Source organism: Carica papaya, chromosome 8 (assembly GCF_054855325.1).
Source record: "Carica papaya isolate Zhongbai chromosome 8, ASM5485532v1, whole genome shotgun sequence".
In the NCBI taxonomy this organism is placed as follows: Eukaryota; Viridiplantae; Streptophyta; class Magnoliopsida; order Brassicales; family Caricaceae; genus Carica; species Carica papaya.
The window spans coordinates 15822328-15835192 of NC_142316.1; the positions used below are offsets into that span (position 1 = coordinate 15822328).

The following is a 12865-nucleotide window of genomic DNA, read 5'->3' on the forward strand; positions in this document are numbered from 1 at the left end:
TTTTCTTGGCAAGTCCTCGTGTTGCACCCATTTTTTTGCAGATGATTCTTTCGACGATACGCGCGACTTGAATTATGATCCGCAGGTTTATTCACAAATGTGAGTCACGTCGTCGTGGCATTAAACTTGATATTTGAACGAGAACGGGAGGCGCAGTGCGCACGCACAAGGAAACAAACGACGGGAGGGGGAAGAAAGGAGATGGAGTGTATGTATTTGCAGCGCAAAATTAAAGAGGTGCGATCATAGCAGCACTAAAGAACCAGATCCCATTAGAACTTCGCAGTTAAGTGTGCTTGGGCGAGAGTAGTACTCGGATGGGTGACCTCCTGGGAAGTCCTCGTGTTGCACCTATTTTTTTCGGATGGGTCGTTCAACGTTACGCTCGAATTGAATTACGAACTGCTGGTTCATTCGCAAAGGTGAGTCACGGTGCTGGGGGATTTTACTTGATATTAGAACGAGAATGAGAGATGTAGAGTGCACGCACAAGGAAACAAATGACGGGAGGTGGGATGGAAGGAGAAAGAGTGTATGTATTTGCAGCGCGGAATTAAAGAGGTGCGATCATACCAGCACTAAAGCACCGGATCCCATCAGAACTCCGCTGTTAAGTGTGCTTAGGCGAGAGTAGTACTAGGATGGGTGACCTCCTGGGAAGTCCTCATGTTGCACCCATTTTTTTTTTGGATGGGTCGTTCAACATTACGCGCGAATGGAATTATGAACCGCTGTTTCATTCACAAAGGTGAGTCATGGTGCTGTGGCATTTTGCTTGATATTAGAACGAGAATGAGAGATGCAGAGTGCACGCACAAGGAAACAAATGACGGGAGGGGGGATAGAAGGAGAAAGAGTGTATGTATTTGCAGCGCAGAATGAAACATGAGCAATCATACCAGCACTAATCTAACGGATTCTATCAGAACTCTGCAAGTTAAGGGTGCTTGGGCGAGAGTAGTATTAGGATGGGTGACCTCCTGCGAAGTCCTTATAATTCACCCATTTTCTTGGCAAGTCCTCGTGTTGCACCCATTTTTTTGCAGATGATTCTTTCGACGATACGCGCGACTTGAATTATGATCCGCAGGTTTATTCACAAATGTGAGTCACGTCGTCGTGGCATTAAACTTGATATTTGAACGAGAACGGGAGGCGCAGTGCGCACGCACAAGGAAACAAACGACGGGAGGGGGAAGAAAGGAGATGGATTGTATGTATTTGCAGCGCGAAATTAAAGAGGTGCGATCATAGCAGCACTAAAGAACCAGATCCCATTAGAACTTCGTAGTTAAGTGTGCTTGGGCGAGAGTAGTACTCGGATGGGTGACCTCCTGGGAAGTCCTCGTGTTGCACCTATTTTTTTTCGGATGGGTCGTTCAACGTTACGCTCGAATTGAATTACGAACTGCTGGTTCATTCGCAAAGGTGAGTCACGGTGCCGGGGGATTTTACTTGATATTAGAACGAGAAAGAGAGATGTAGAGTGCACGCACAAGGAAATAAATGACGGGAGGTGGGACGGAAGGAGAAAGAGTGTATGTATTTGCAGCGCGGAATTAAAGAGGTGCGATCATACCAGCACTAATGCAACAGATTCTATCAGAACTCCGCAAGTTAAGGGTTTTTGGGCAAGAGTAGTACTAGGATGGGTGACCTCTTGCGAAGTCCTTATAATTCACCCATTTTCTTGGGAAGTCCTCGGGTTGTACCCATTTTTTTACAGATGATTCTTTCGACGATACGCGCGACTTGAATTATGGTCTGCAGGTTTATTCGCAAATGTGAGTCACGGCGCCATGGCATTTTACTTGATATTAGAACGAGAACAGGAGGTGCAGTGCGCACGCACAAAGAAACAAATGACGGGAAGGGGAAGAAAGGAGAAAAAGTGTATATATTTGCAGCGCATAATGAAACATAAGCGATCATACCAGCACTAATGCAACGGATTCTATCAGAACTCCGCAAGTTAAGGGTGCTTGAGCGAGAGTACTATTAGGATGGGTGACCTCCAGCGAAGTCCTCGTGACGTACCAATTTTTTTCAGACGGGTCGTTTGACGTTACGCGCCACTGAAACTATGGTCCGCTGATTTATACGCAAATGTGAGTCAAGAAGCAGGGGCATTTTAATCTATATTAGAACGAGAAGAAGAGGTGTAGTGTGAACGCACAAGGAAATAAATGACGGGAGGGGGGAGGGAAGGAGAAGGAGTGTAAGTATTTTCAGGAGGAAATAAAACAGGTGCGATCATACCAGCACAAATGCACCGGATCCCATCAGAACTCCGTAGTTATTTGTGCTTTGGCGAAAGTAGTACAAGGATGGGTTACCTCATGGGAAGTTCTCGTGTTGCACCCATTTTTTTTCAGATGGGTCGTTCGACGTTACACGCGGCTCGAACTATGGTTCGCTGGTTTATACGCAAATTAAAGTCAAGACGTAGGGGAATTTTAATTGATATTAGAACGAGAAGGAGAGGTGAAGTGTGAATGCACCAGGAAACAAATGACGGGAGGGGGAAGAAAGGAGAAGGAGTGTATGTATTTGCAGTGGAAAATGAAACAGGTGCGATCATACCAGCACTAATGTATCGGATCTGAACTCCGCAGTTAAGTGTGCTTGGGCGAGAGTAGTACTCGGATGGGTGAGCTCCTGGGAAGTCCTCGTGTTGCACCCATTTTTTTTCAGATGGGTCGTTCGACGTTACGCACGAATTGAATTATAAATCACTGGTTCATTCGCAAAGATGAGTCACGGTGCCGGAGCATTTTACTTAATATTAGAACGAGAAGGAGAGATGCAGAGTGCATGCACAAGGAAACAAATGACGGGAGGGGGGATGGAAGGAGAAAGAGTGTATGTATTTGCAGCACAGAATGGAACATGAGGGATGATACCAGCACTAATGCAACGGATTCTATCAGAACTACGCAGTTAAGGGTGCTTGGGCGAGAGTAGTACTAAGATGGGTGACCTCTTACGAAGTCCTTATATTTCACCCATTTTATTGGGAAGTCCTCGTGTTGCACACATTTTTTTACATATGATTCTTTCGATGTTACGCGCGACTTGAATTATGGTCCACAGGTTTATTCGCAAATGTGAGTCACGGCACCATGGCATTTTACTTGATATTAGAATGAGAACGGGAGGTGCAGTGCGCACGCACAAGGAAACAAATGACGAGAGGGGGAAGAAAGGAGAAGGAGTGTATGTATTTGCAGCGCGAAATTAAATAGGTGCGATCATACTAACACTAATGCACCGGATCCCATCAGTACTCCGCAGTTAAGTGTGCTTTGGCGAAAGTAGTACAAGGATGGGTTACCTCCTTGGAAGTTCTCATGTTGCACCCATTTTTTTTTCAGATGGGTCATTCGATGTTACGGGCGACTGGAACTATGGTCCGTTGGTTTATACGCAAATGTGAGTTAAGACGCAGGGGCATTTTTACTGATATTAGAACGAGAATGAGAGGTGAAGCGTGAACGCACCAGGAAACAAATTACGGGAGGGGGAAGAAAAGAGAAGGAGTGTATTTATTTGCAGCGCGAAATGAAACAGGTACAATCATACCATCACTAATGCACCGGATCCCATCAGAACTCCGCAGTTAAGTGTGCTTGGGCGAGAGTAGTACTCGGATGGGTGACTTCCTAGGGAGTCCTCGTGTCGCACCAATTTTTTTCAGACAGGTCGTTCGACGTTGCACGCGACTGGAACTATTGTCCGCTGGTTTATACGCAAATGTGAGTCAAGAAGTAGGGGCATTTTAATCGATATTAGAACGAGAAGGAAAGGTGCAGTGCGCACGCACAAGGAAACAAATGACGAGAGGGGGAAGAAAGGAGAAGGAGTGTATGTATTTGCAGCGCGAAATTAAATAGGTGCGATCATACTAACACTAATGCACCGGATACCATCAGAACTCTGCAGTTAAGTGTGCTTTGGAGAGAGTAGTACAAGGATGGGTTACCTCCTGGGAAGTTCTCGTGTTGCACACATTTTTTTTTTTCAGATGGGCCGTTCGACGTTACGCGCGACTGAAACTTTGGTCCGGTGGTTTATACGCAAATGTGAGTCAAGATGCAGGGGCATTTTAATTGATATTAGAACGAGAAAGAGAGGTGAAGTGTGAACGCTTCGGGAAACAAATGACGGGAGGGGGAAGAAAGGAGAAGGACTGTATGTATTTATAGCGCAAAATGAAACAGGTGCGATCATACCAGCACTAATGCACCGTATCCCATCAAAGCTCCACAGTTAAGTGTACTTGGGCGAGAGTAGTTCTCCGATGGGTGACCTCCTGGGATGTCCTCGTGTTGCACCCATTTATTTTCGGATGGGTCGTTCGACGTTACGCGCGAATGGAATTATGAACCGCGGGTTCATTCGCAAAGGTGAGTTATGGTGCCGGGGCATTTTACTTGATAATAAAGCGAGAAGGAGAGATACAGAGTGCACGCACAAGGAAACAAATGACGGGAGGTGGGATGGAAGGAGAAATAGTGTATGTATTTGCAGCACAGAATGAAATATGAGCGATCATACCAACACTAATGCAACGGATGCTATCAGAACTCCGCAAGTTAAGGGTGCTTGGGCGAGAGTTGTACTAGGATGGGTGAGCTCCTGCGAAGTCCTTATATTTCACCCATTTTCTTGGGAAGTCCTCGTGTTGCACCCATTTTTTTACAGATGATTTTTTCGACGTTACGCGCGACTTGAATTATGATCCGCAGGTTTATTTGCAAATGTGAGTCACGGGACCGTGGCATTTTACTTGATATTAGAACGAGAACGGGAGGTGCAGTGCGCACGCACAAGAATACAAATGACGGGAGGGGGAAGAAAGGAGGAGTGTATGTATTTGCAGCACGAAATTTAACAAGTGCAATCATATCAGCATTAATGCACCGGATCCCATCAGAACTCTGCAGTTAAGTGTGTTTGGGCGAGAGTAGTACTCGGATGAGTAATCTCCTGGGAAGTCCTCGTGTCGCACCAATTTTTTTTCAGACGAGTCGTTCTATGTTACGCGCGACTGGAACTATGGTCCTCTGGTTTATACGCAAATGTGAGTCAAGAATCAGGGGCATTTTAATCAATATTAGAACGAGAAAGAGAGGTGCAGTGTGAATGCACAAGGAAACAAATAATGGGAAGGGTGAGGGAAGGAGAAGGAGTGTATGTATTTGCAGCGCAAAATGAAACAGGTGCGATCATACCAGCATAAATGCATCGGATCCCATCAGAACTCCGCAGTTAAGTGTGCTTTGGAGAATGTAGTACAATGATGGGTGTTACTTGAGAAGATCTCGTGTTGCACCCATTTTGTTTTTCAGATGGGTCGTTCGACGTTATGCGCGATTGGAACTACGGTCAGGTTGTCTATACGCAAATGTGAGTCAAGATGCAAGGGCATTTTAATTGATATTAGAACGAGATGGAGAGGTGAAGTGTGAACGCACCAGGAAATAAATGACGGGAGGGGGAAGAAAGGAGAAGAAGTGTATCTATTTGCAGCGCGAAATGAAATAGGTGCGATCATACCAGCACTAATGCACAGGATCCCATCAGAACTCCGCAGCTAAGTGTGCTTGGGGGAGAGTAGTACTCGGATGGGTGACCTCCTGGGAAGTCCTCGTGTTGCACCCATTCTTTTTCGAATTGGTCGTTCAACGTTACGCGCGAATGGAATTATGAACCGCTGGTTCATTTGCAAAGGTGAGCCATGGTGCCAGGACATTTTACTTAATATTAGAACGAAAAGGAGAGATGCAGAGTGCATGCACAAGGAAACAAATGACGGGAGGGGGGATGGAAGGAGAAAGAGTGTATGTATTTGCAGCGCATAATTAAACAGGAGCGATCATACCAGCACTAATGGAACGGATTTTAACAGAACTCCGCAAGTTAAGGGTGCTTGGGCGAGAGTAGTACTAGGATGGGTGACCTCCTGCGAAGTCCTTATATTTCACCCATTTTCTTGGGAAGTTATCGTGTTGCACCCATTTTTTTTCAGATGGGTCGTTCGACGTTACGCACGACTGGAACTATGGTCCGCAGGTTTATACGCAAATGTGAGCCAGGCGCCGTGACATTTTACTTGATATTTGAGCGAGAATAAGAGATGTAGTGCGCACGCACAAGGAAACAAATGACGGGAAGGGCAAGAAAGGAAAAGGAGTTTATCTATTTACAGCGCAAAATGAAACAGGTGCGATCATACCAGCACTAATGCACCGAATCTGAATTTCGCAGTTAAGTGTGCTTGGGCGAGAGTAGTACTCGGATGGGTGACCTCCTGGGAGGTCCTCGTGTTGCACCCATTTTTTTCGGATGGGTCGTTCAACGTTACGCGCGACTGGAACTATGGTCCGCTTTTTTATACGCAAATGTGAGTCAAGACGCAGGGCCATTTTAATTTATATTAGAACGATAAGGGGAGGTGAAGTGTGAACGCAACAGGAAACAAATGACGGGAGGGGGAAGAAAGGAGAAGGAGTGTATGTATTTGCAGCGTGAAATTAAACTGGTGCGATCATACCAGCACTAATGCACCGGATCCCATCAGAACTCTACAATTAAGTAGTACAAGGATAGGTTACCTCCTAGGAAGTTCTCGTGTTGCACCCATTTTTTTTTCAGATGGGTCGTTCGATGTTACGCGCGACTGGAACAATGGTCCACTGGTTTATACGCAAATGTGAGTAAAGATGCAGGGGCATTTTAATTGATATTAGAACGAGAAGGAGAGGTGAAGTGAGAACGCACCAGGAAACAACTGAAGGGAGGGGGAAAAAATGAGAAGGAGTGTATGTATTTACAGTGCGAAATGAAACAGTTGCGATCATAGCAGCACTAATGCACCGGATCCCATCAGAACTCTGCAGCTAAGTGTGCTTGGGCGAGAGTAGTACTTGGATGGGTGACCTCATGGGAAGTCCTCGTCTTGCACCCATTCTTTTTCGAATGGGTCGTTCGACGTTATGCGCGAATGGAATTATGATCCGCTAGTTCATTCACAAAGGTGAGTCACGGTGCCGGGGCATTTTACTTGATATTAGAACGAGAAGGAGAGATGCAGAGTGCACGCACAAGGAAACAAATGACGGTAAGGGGATGGAAGGAGAAAGAGTGTATGTATTTGCAGCGCATAATGAAACATGAGCGATCATACCGTAACTAATGCAACGGATTTTATCAGAACTCCGCAAGTTAAGGGTGCTTGGGCGAGAGTAGTACTAGGATGGGTGACCCCCTGCGAAGTATTTATATTTTACCCATTTTCTTGGGAAGTCCTCGTGTTGTACCCATTTTTTTGCAGATGATTCTTTCGACGTTACGCGCGACTTGAATTATGATCCGCAGGTTTATTCGCAAATGTGAGTCACAGCGCCGTGGCATTTTACTTGATATTAGAACGAGAACGGGAGGTGCAGTGCGCACGCACAAGGAAACCAATGACGGGCGGGGGAAGAAAGGAGAAGAAGTGTATGTATTTGTAGCGCAAAATTAAACAATTGCGATCATGCCAGCACTAATGCACCGGATCCCATCAGACCTCCGCAGTTAAGTGTGCTTGGGCGAGAGTAGTACTCAGATGGGTGACCTCCTGGGAAGTCCTCGTGTTGCACCAATTTTTTTTCGGATGGGTCGTTCGACGTTACGCGCGAATGGAATTATGAACCGCTGGTTCATTCGCAAAGGTGAGTCACGGTGCCAGGGCATTTTACTTGATATTAGAACGAGAAGGAGAGATGTCCGCACATGGAAACAAATGACGGGAGGGGGGATGGAAGGAGAAAGAGTGTATGTATTTACAGCGCATAATGAAACATGAGCGATCATACTAGCACTAATGCAACGGATTCTATCAGGACTCCGCGGTTAAGGGTACTTGGGCGAGAGTAGTACTAGGATGGGTGACCTCCTGCGAAGTCTTTATATTTCACCCATTTTTTTGCAATTGATTCTTTCGACGTTACGCGCGACTTGATATATTGTCCGCAGCTTTATTCACAAATGTGAGTCATGGCACCGTGGCATTTTACTTGATATTAGAACGAGAACGGGAGGTGCAGTACGCACGCACAAGGAAACAAATGATGGGAGGGGGAAGAAAGGAGGAGTGTATGTATTTGCAGCTTGAAATTAAACTGGTGCGATCATACCAGCACTAATGCACCGGATCCCATCAGAAATCTGCAGTTAAGTGTGCTTTGGCGAAAGTAGTACAAGGATGGGTTACCTCTTGGGAATTTCTCGTGTTGCATCCATTTTTTTTTCAGATGGGTTGTTCGATGTTACGCGCGACTGGAACTATAGTGGTTTATACTCAAATGTGAGTCAAGATGCAGGGGCATTTTAATTGATATTAGAATGAGAAGGAAAGGTGAAGTGTGAACGCACCAGGAAACAAACGACGGGAGGGGGAATGGAAGGAGAAAGAGTGTATATATTTGCAGCGAAGAATGAGACATGAGCGATCATACCAGCACTAATGCAACGGATTCTATTAGAACTCTGCAAGTTAAGGGTGCTTAGGCGAGAGTAGTACTACGATGGGTGACCTCCTGCAAAGTCCTTATATTTCACCCATTTTCTTGGGAAGAAAGGAGAAAGAGTGTATGTATTTGCAGCGGGCAATTAAACAGGTGCAATCATACCAGCACTAAGGCACCAGATCCCATCAGAACTCCGCAGTTAAGTGTGCTTTGGAGAAAGTAGTACAAGGATGGGTTACCTCCTGGGAAGTCCTCGTGTTGCACCCATATTTTTTTGGATCGGTCGTTTGACGTTACGCGCGAATGGAATTATGAACCGTTGGTTCAATCGAAAAGGTGAGTCACGGTGCCGGGGCATTTTACTTGATATTAGAACGAGAAAGAGAGATGCAGAGTGCACGCACAAGGAAACAAATAACGGGGGGGGGGGAATGGAAGGAGAAAGAGTGTATGTATTTGCAGTGCAGAATGAGACATGAGCGATCATACCAGCACTAATGCAACGGATTCTATTAAAACTCTGCAAGTTAAGGGTGTTTGGGCGAGAGTAGTACTACGATGGGTGACCTCCTGCGAAGTCCTTATATTTCACCCATTTTCTTGGGAAGAAAGGAGAAGGAGTGTATGTATCTGCAGTGCAGAATGAAACATGAGCGATCATACCAGCACTAATGCAACGGATTCTATTAGAACTCTGCAAGTTAAGGGTGTTTGGGCGAGAGTAGTACTACGATGAGTGACCTCCTGCGAAGTCCTTATATTTCAACCATTTTCTTGGGAAGAAAGGAGAAGGAGTGTATGTATTTGCAGCGCGCAATTAAACAGGTGCGATCATACCAGCACTAATGCACCAGATCCCATCAGAACTACGCATTTAAGTGTGCTTGGGCGAGAGTAGTACTCGGATGGGTGACTTACTGGGAAGTCCTCGTGTTGCACCCATTTTTTTTTGGATGGGTCGTTCGACATTACACGCGAATGGAATTATCAACCGCTGGTTCATTCGGAAAGGTGAGTCACGAAGCCAGGGCATGTTATTTGATATTATAATGAGAAGGAGAGATGCAGAATGGACGCACAAGGAAACAAATGATGGGAGGGGGGATAGAAGGAGAAAGAGTGTATGTATTTGTAGCGCATAATGAAACATGAGCAATCATACCAGCAATAATGCAACGTATTCTATCTGAACTCCTCAAGTTAAGGGTGCTTGGGCGAGAGTAGTACTAGGATGGGTGACCTCCTGCGAAGTCCTTATATTTCACCCATTTTCTTGGGAAGTCCTCGTGTTACACCCATTTTTTTGCAGATGATTCTTTCGACGTTACGCGCGACTTGAATTATGGTCCACAGGTTTATTCGCAAATGTGACTCACGACACCGTGGCATTTTACTTGATATTTGAATGAGAACGGGAGGTGCAGTGCACACACACAAGGAAAAAATGACCGGGGTGGGGGGGTAAGAAAGGAGAAGGAGTGTATATATTTGCAGCGTGAAATTAAATTGATGCGATTATACCAGCACTAAAGCACCGGATCCCATCAGAACCCCGCAGTTAAGTGTGCTTGGGCGAGAGTGGTACTCGGATGGGAGACCTCCTGGGAAGTCCTCATGTCGCACCAATTATTTTTCAGACGGGCCGTTCGACGTTACGCGCGACTGGAGCTATGGTCCGCTGGTTTATACGCAAATGTGAGTCAAGAAGCAGGGGCGTTTTAATCGATATTAGAACGAGAAGGAGAGGTGCAATGTGAACGCACAAGGAAACAAATGATGCAAGGGAGTAGGGAAGGAGAAGGAGTGTATGTATTTTCAGCACGAAAAGAAACAGGTGCGATCACACCAGCACAAATTCACCGGATCCCATCAGAACTCCGCAGTTAATTCTGCTTTGGCGAAAGTAGTACAAGGATGGGTTACCTCCTGGGAAGTTCTCTTGTTGCACCCATTTTTTTTTTCAGATGGGTCGTTCGACGTTACACGCAACTTGAACTATGGTCCACTGGTTTATACGCAAATGTGAGTCAAGACGCAGGGGCATTTTAATTGATATTAAAACGAGAATGAGAGGTGAAGTGTGAACGCACTAGGAAACAAATGACGGGAGGGGGAAGAAAGAAGAAGGAGTGTATCTATTTGCAGCGCGAAATTAAACAGGTGTGATCATACCAGCACTAATGCACCGGATCTGAACTCCGCAGTTAAGTGTTCTTGGGCGAGAGTGGTACTCGGATGGGTGACCTCCTGCGAAGTCCTTATATTTCACCCATTTTCTTGGGAAGTCTTCGTGTTGCACCCATTTTTTTGCACATGATTCTTTCAACGTTAAACGCGACTTGAATTATGGTCCGTAGGTTTATACGCAAATGTGAGTCACGGCGCCGTGACATTTAACTTGATATTTGAACGAGAACGGGAGGTGCAGTGCCCACGCACAAGCAAAAAAATGATGGGAGGGGGAAGAAAGGAGAAAGAGTGTATGTATTTGCAGCGCGAAATTAAACAGGTGCGATCATACCAGCACTAATGCACCGGATCCCATCAGAACTCCACAGTTAAGTGTGCTTGGGCGAGAGTAGTACTCGGATGGGCGACCTCGTGGAAAGTCATCGTGTGGAACCAATTTTTTTCAGACGGGTCGTTCGACCTTACGCGCGATTGGAGCAATGGTCCGCTGGTTTATACGCAAATATGAGTTAAGAAGTAGGGACATTTTAATCGATATTAGAACAAAAAGGAGAGGTGCATTGTGAACGCACAAGGAAACAAAAGATGGGAGGGGGGAGGGAAGGAGAATGAGTGTATGTATTTTCAGCCCCAAATGAAACAGGCGCGATCATACCAGCACAAATGCACCGGATCCTATCAGAACTCTGCAGTTAAGTGTGCTTTGGTGAAAGTAGTACAAGGATGGGTTACCTCTTGGGAAGTTCTCGTGTTGCATCCATTTTTTTTTTTCACATGGGTCGTTCGACGTTACGCGCGACTGGAACTATGGTCCGCTGGTTTATACGCAAATGTGAGTCAGGACACATGGGCATTTTAATTGATATTAGAACGAGAAGGAGATGTGAAGTGTGAATGCACCAGGAAACAGATGGCGGGAGGGGGAAGAAAGGTGAAGGAGTGTATGTATTTGCAGTGCGAAATTAAACAGGTGCGATCATACCAGCACTAATGCACCGGATCTGAACTCCGCAGTTAAGTGTGCTTGGGCGAGAGTGGTACTCAGATGGGTGACTTCCTGGGAAGTCCTCATGTTGCACCCATTTTTTTTCGGATGGGTCGTTCGACGTTTCGCGCGAATGTAATTATGATCCGCTGGTTCATTCGCAAAGGTGAGTCACGGTGCTGGGACATTTTACTTGATATTAGAACGAGAAGGAGAGATGCAGAGTGCACGCACAAGGAAACAAATGACGGTAGGGGGACGGAAGGAGAAAGAGTGTATGTATTTGCAGCGCTGAATGAAACATGAGCAATCGTACCAGAACTAATGCAACGGATTCTATTAGAACTCGGCAAGTTAAGGGTGCTTGGGAGAGAGTAGTACTAGGATGGGTGACCCCCTGCGAAGTATTTATATTTTACCCATTTTCTTGGAAAGTCCTCGTGTTGCACCCATTTTTTTGCAGATGATTCTTTCGACGTTACGCGCGACTTGAATTATGGTCCGTAGGTTTATTCGCAAATGTGAGTCATGGCGCCGTGAAATTTTACTTGATATTTGAACGAGAACGGGAGGTGCAGTGCGCACGCACAAGCAAACAAATGATGGGAGGGGGAAGAAAGGAGAAAGAGTGTATGTATTTGCAGCGCGAAATTAATCAGGTGCGATCATACCAGTACTAATGCACCGGATCCCATTAGAACTCCGCAGTTAAGTTTGCTTTGCGAGAGTAGTACTCTGATGGGTGACCTCCTAGGAAGTTCTCGTGTCGCACCAATTTTTTTTAGATGGGTCATTCGACGTTACGCATGACTGGAGCTATGGTCCACTGGTTTATACGCAAATGTGAGTCAAGAAGCAGGGGCGTTTTAATCGATATTAGAACGAGAAGGAGAGGTGCAGCTTGTACGCACAAGGAAACAAATAATGGGAGGGGGGAGGGAAGAAGAAGGAGTGTATGTATTTACAGCGCGAAATGAAACAGGTGCGATCATACCAGCACTAATGCACCGGATCCCATCAGAACTCTGCAGTTAAGTGTGCTTTGGCGAAAGTAGTACAAGGATGGGTTACCTCATGGGAAGTTCTCGTGTTGCGCCCTTTTTTTTTTTAGATGGGTCGTTCGACGTTACTCGCGACTGGAACTATGGTCCGCTGGTATATACGCAAATGTGTG

The 12865-nt window shown here is 45.8% G+C and overlaps 23 pseudogenes; all 23 read left to right on the forward strand.

Moving 5' to 3' along the window:
• Positions 1-235: 235 nt before the first annotated feature.
• LOC148242590 (5S ribosomal RNA) lies at positions 236-354 on the forward strand (annotated as a pseudogene).
• A 205-nt stretch (positions 355-559) lies between these two features.
• Positions 560-678, forward strand: LOC148242591 (5S ribosomal RNA; annotated as a pseudogene).
• Positions 679-1240: 562 nt separating this feature from the next.
• LOC148242592 (5S ribosomal RNA) lies at positions 1241-1359 on the forward strand (annotated as a pseudogene).
• An 886-nt stretch (positions 1360-2245) lies between these two features.
• On the forward strand, positions 2246-2364 carry LOC148242593 (5S ribosomal RNA; annotated as a pseudogene).
• A 205-nt stretch (positions 2365-2569) lies between these two features.
• On the forward strand, positions 2570-2683 carry LOC148242594 (5S ribosomal RNA; annotated as a pseudogene).
• Positions 2684-3243: 560 nt separating this feature from the next.
• On the forward strand, positions 3244-3362 carry LOC148242595 (5S ribosomal RNA; annotated as a pseudogene).
• A 206-nt stretch (positions 3363-3568) lies between these two features.
• LOC148242596 (5S ribosomal RNA) lies at positions 3569-3687 on the forward strand (annotated as a pseudogene).
• A 204-nt stretch (positions 3688-3891) lies between these two features.
• LOC148242597 (5S ribosomal RNA) lies at positions 3892-4010 on the forward strand (annotated as a pseudogene).
• An 885-nt stretch (positions 4011-4895) lies between these two features.
• LOC148242598 (5S ribosomal RNA) lies at positions 4896-5014 on the forward strand (annotated as a pseudogene).
• Positions 5015-5545: 531 nt separating this feature from the next.
• LOC148242599 (5S ribosomal RNA) lies at positions 5546-5664 on the forward strand (annotated as a pseudogene).
• A 560-nt stretch (positions 5665-6224) lies between these two features.
• Positions 6225-6338, forward strand: LOC148242600 (5S ribosomal RNA; annotated as a pseudogene).
• A 513-nt stretch (positions 6339-6851) lies between these two features.
• LOC148242601 (5S ribosomal RNA) lies at positions 6852-6970 on the forward strand (annotated as a pseudogene).
• A 560-nt stretch (positions 6971-7530) lies between these two features.
• On the forward strand, positions 7531-7649 carry LOC148242602 (5S ribosomal RNA; annotated as a pseudogene).
• Positions 7650-8169: 520 nt separating this feature from the next.
• LOC148242603 (5S ribosomal RNA) lies at positions 8170-8288 on the forward strand (annotated as a pseudogene).
• Positions 8289-8664: 376 nt separating this feature from the next.
• LOC148242604 (5S ribosomal RNA) lies at positions 8665-8783 on the forward strand (annotated as a pseudogene).
• A 556-nt stretch (positions 8784-9339) lies between these two features.
• On the forward strand, positions 9340-9458 carry LOC148242605 (5S ribosomal RNA; annotated as a pseudogene).
• Positions 9459-10023: 565 nt separating this feature from the next.
• LOC148242606 (5S ribosomal RNA) lies at positions 10024-10142 on the forward strand (annotated as a pseudogene).
• Positions 10143-10348: 206 nt separating this feature from the next.
• LOC148242607 (5S ribosomal RNA) lies at positions 10349-10467 on the forward strand (annotated as a pseudogene).
• Positions 10468-11023: 556 nt separating this feature from the next.
• LOC148242608 (5S ribosomal RNA) lies at positions 11024-11142 on the forward strand (annotated as a pseudogene).
• Positions 11143-11347: 205 nt separating this feature from the next.
• LOC148242609 (5S ribosomal RNA) lies at positions 11348-11466 on the forward strand (annotated as a pseudogene).
• Positions 11467-11674: 208 nt separating this feature from the next.
• On the forward strand, positions 11675-11788 carry LOC148242610 (5S ribosomal RNA; annotated as a pseudogene).
• A 560-nt stretch (positions 11789-12348) lies between these two features.
• Positions 12349-12466, forward strand: LOC148242611 (5S ribosomal RNA; annotated as a pseudogene).
• Positions 12467-12671: 205 nt separating this feature from the next.
• LOC148242612 (5S ribosomal RNA) lies at positions 12672-12790 on the forward strand (annotated as a pseudogene).
• The last annotated feature ends 75 nt before the right edge of the window (positions 12791-12865 follow it).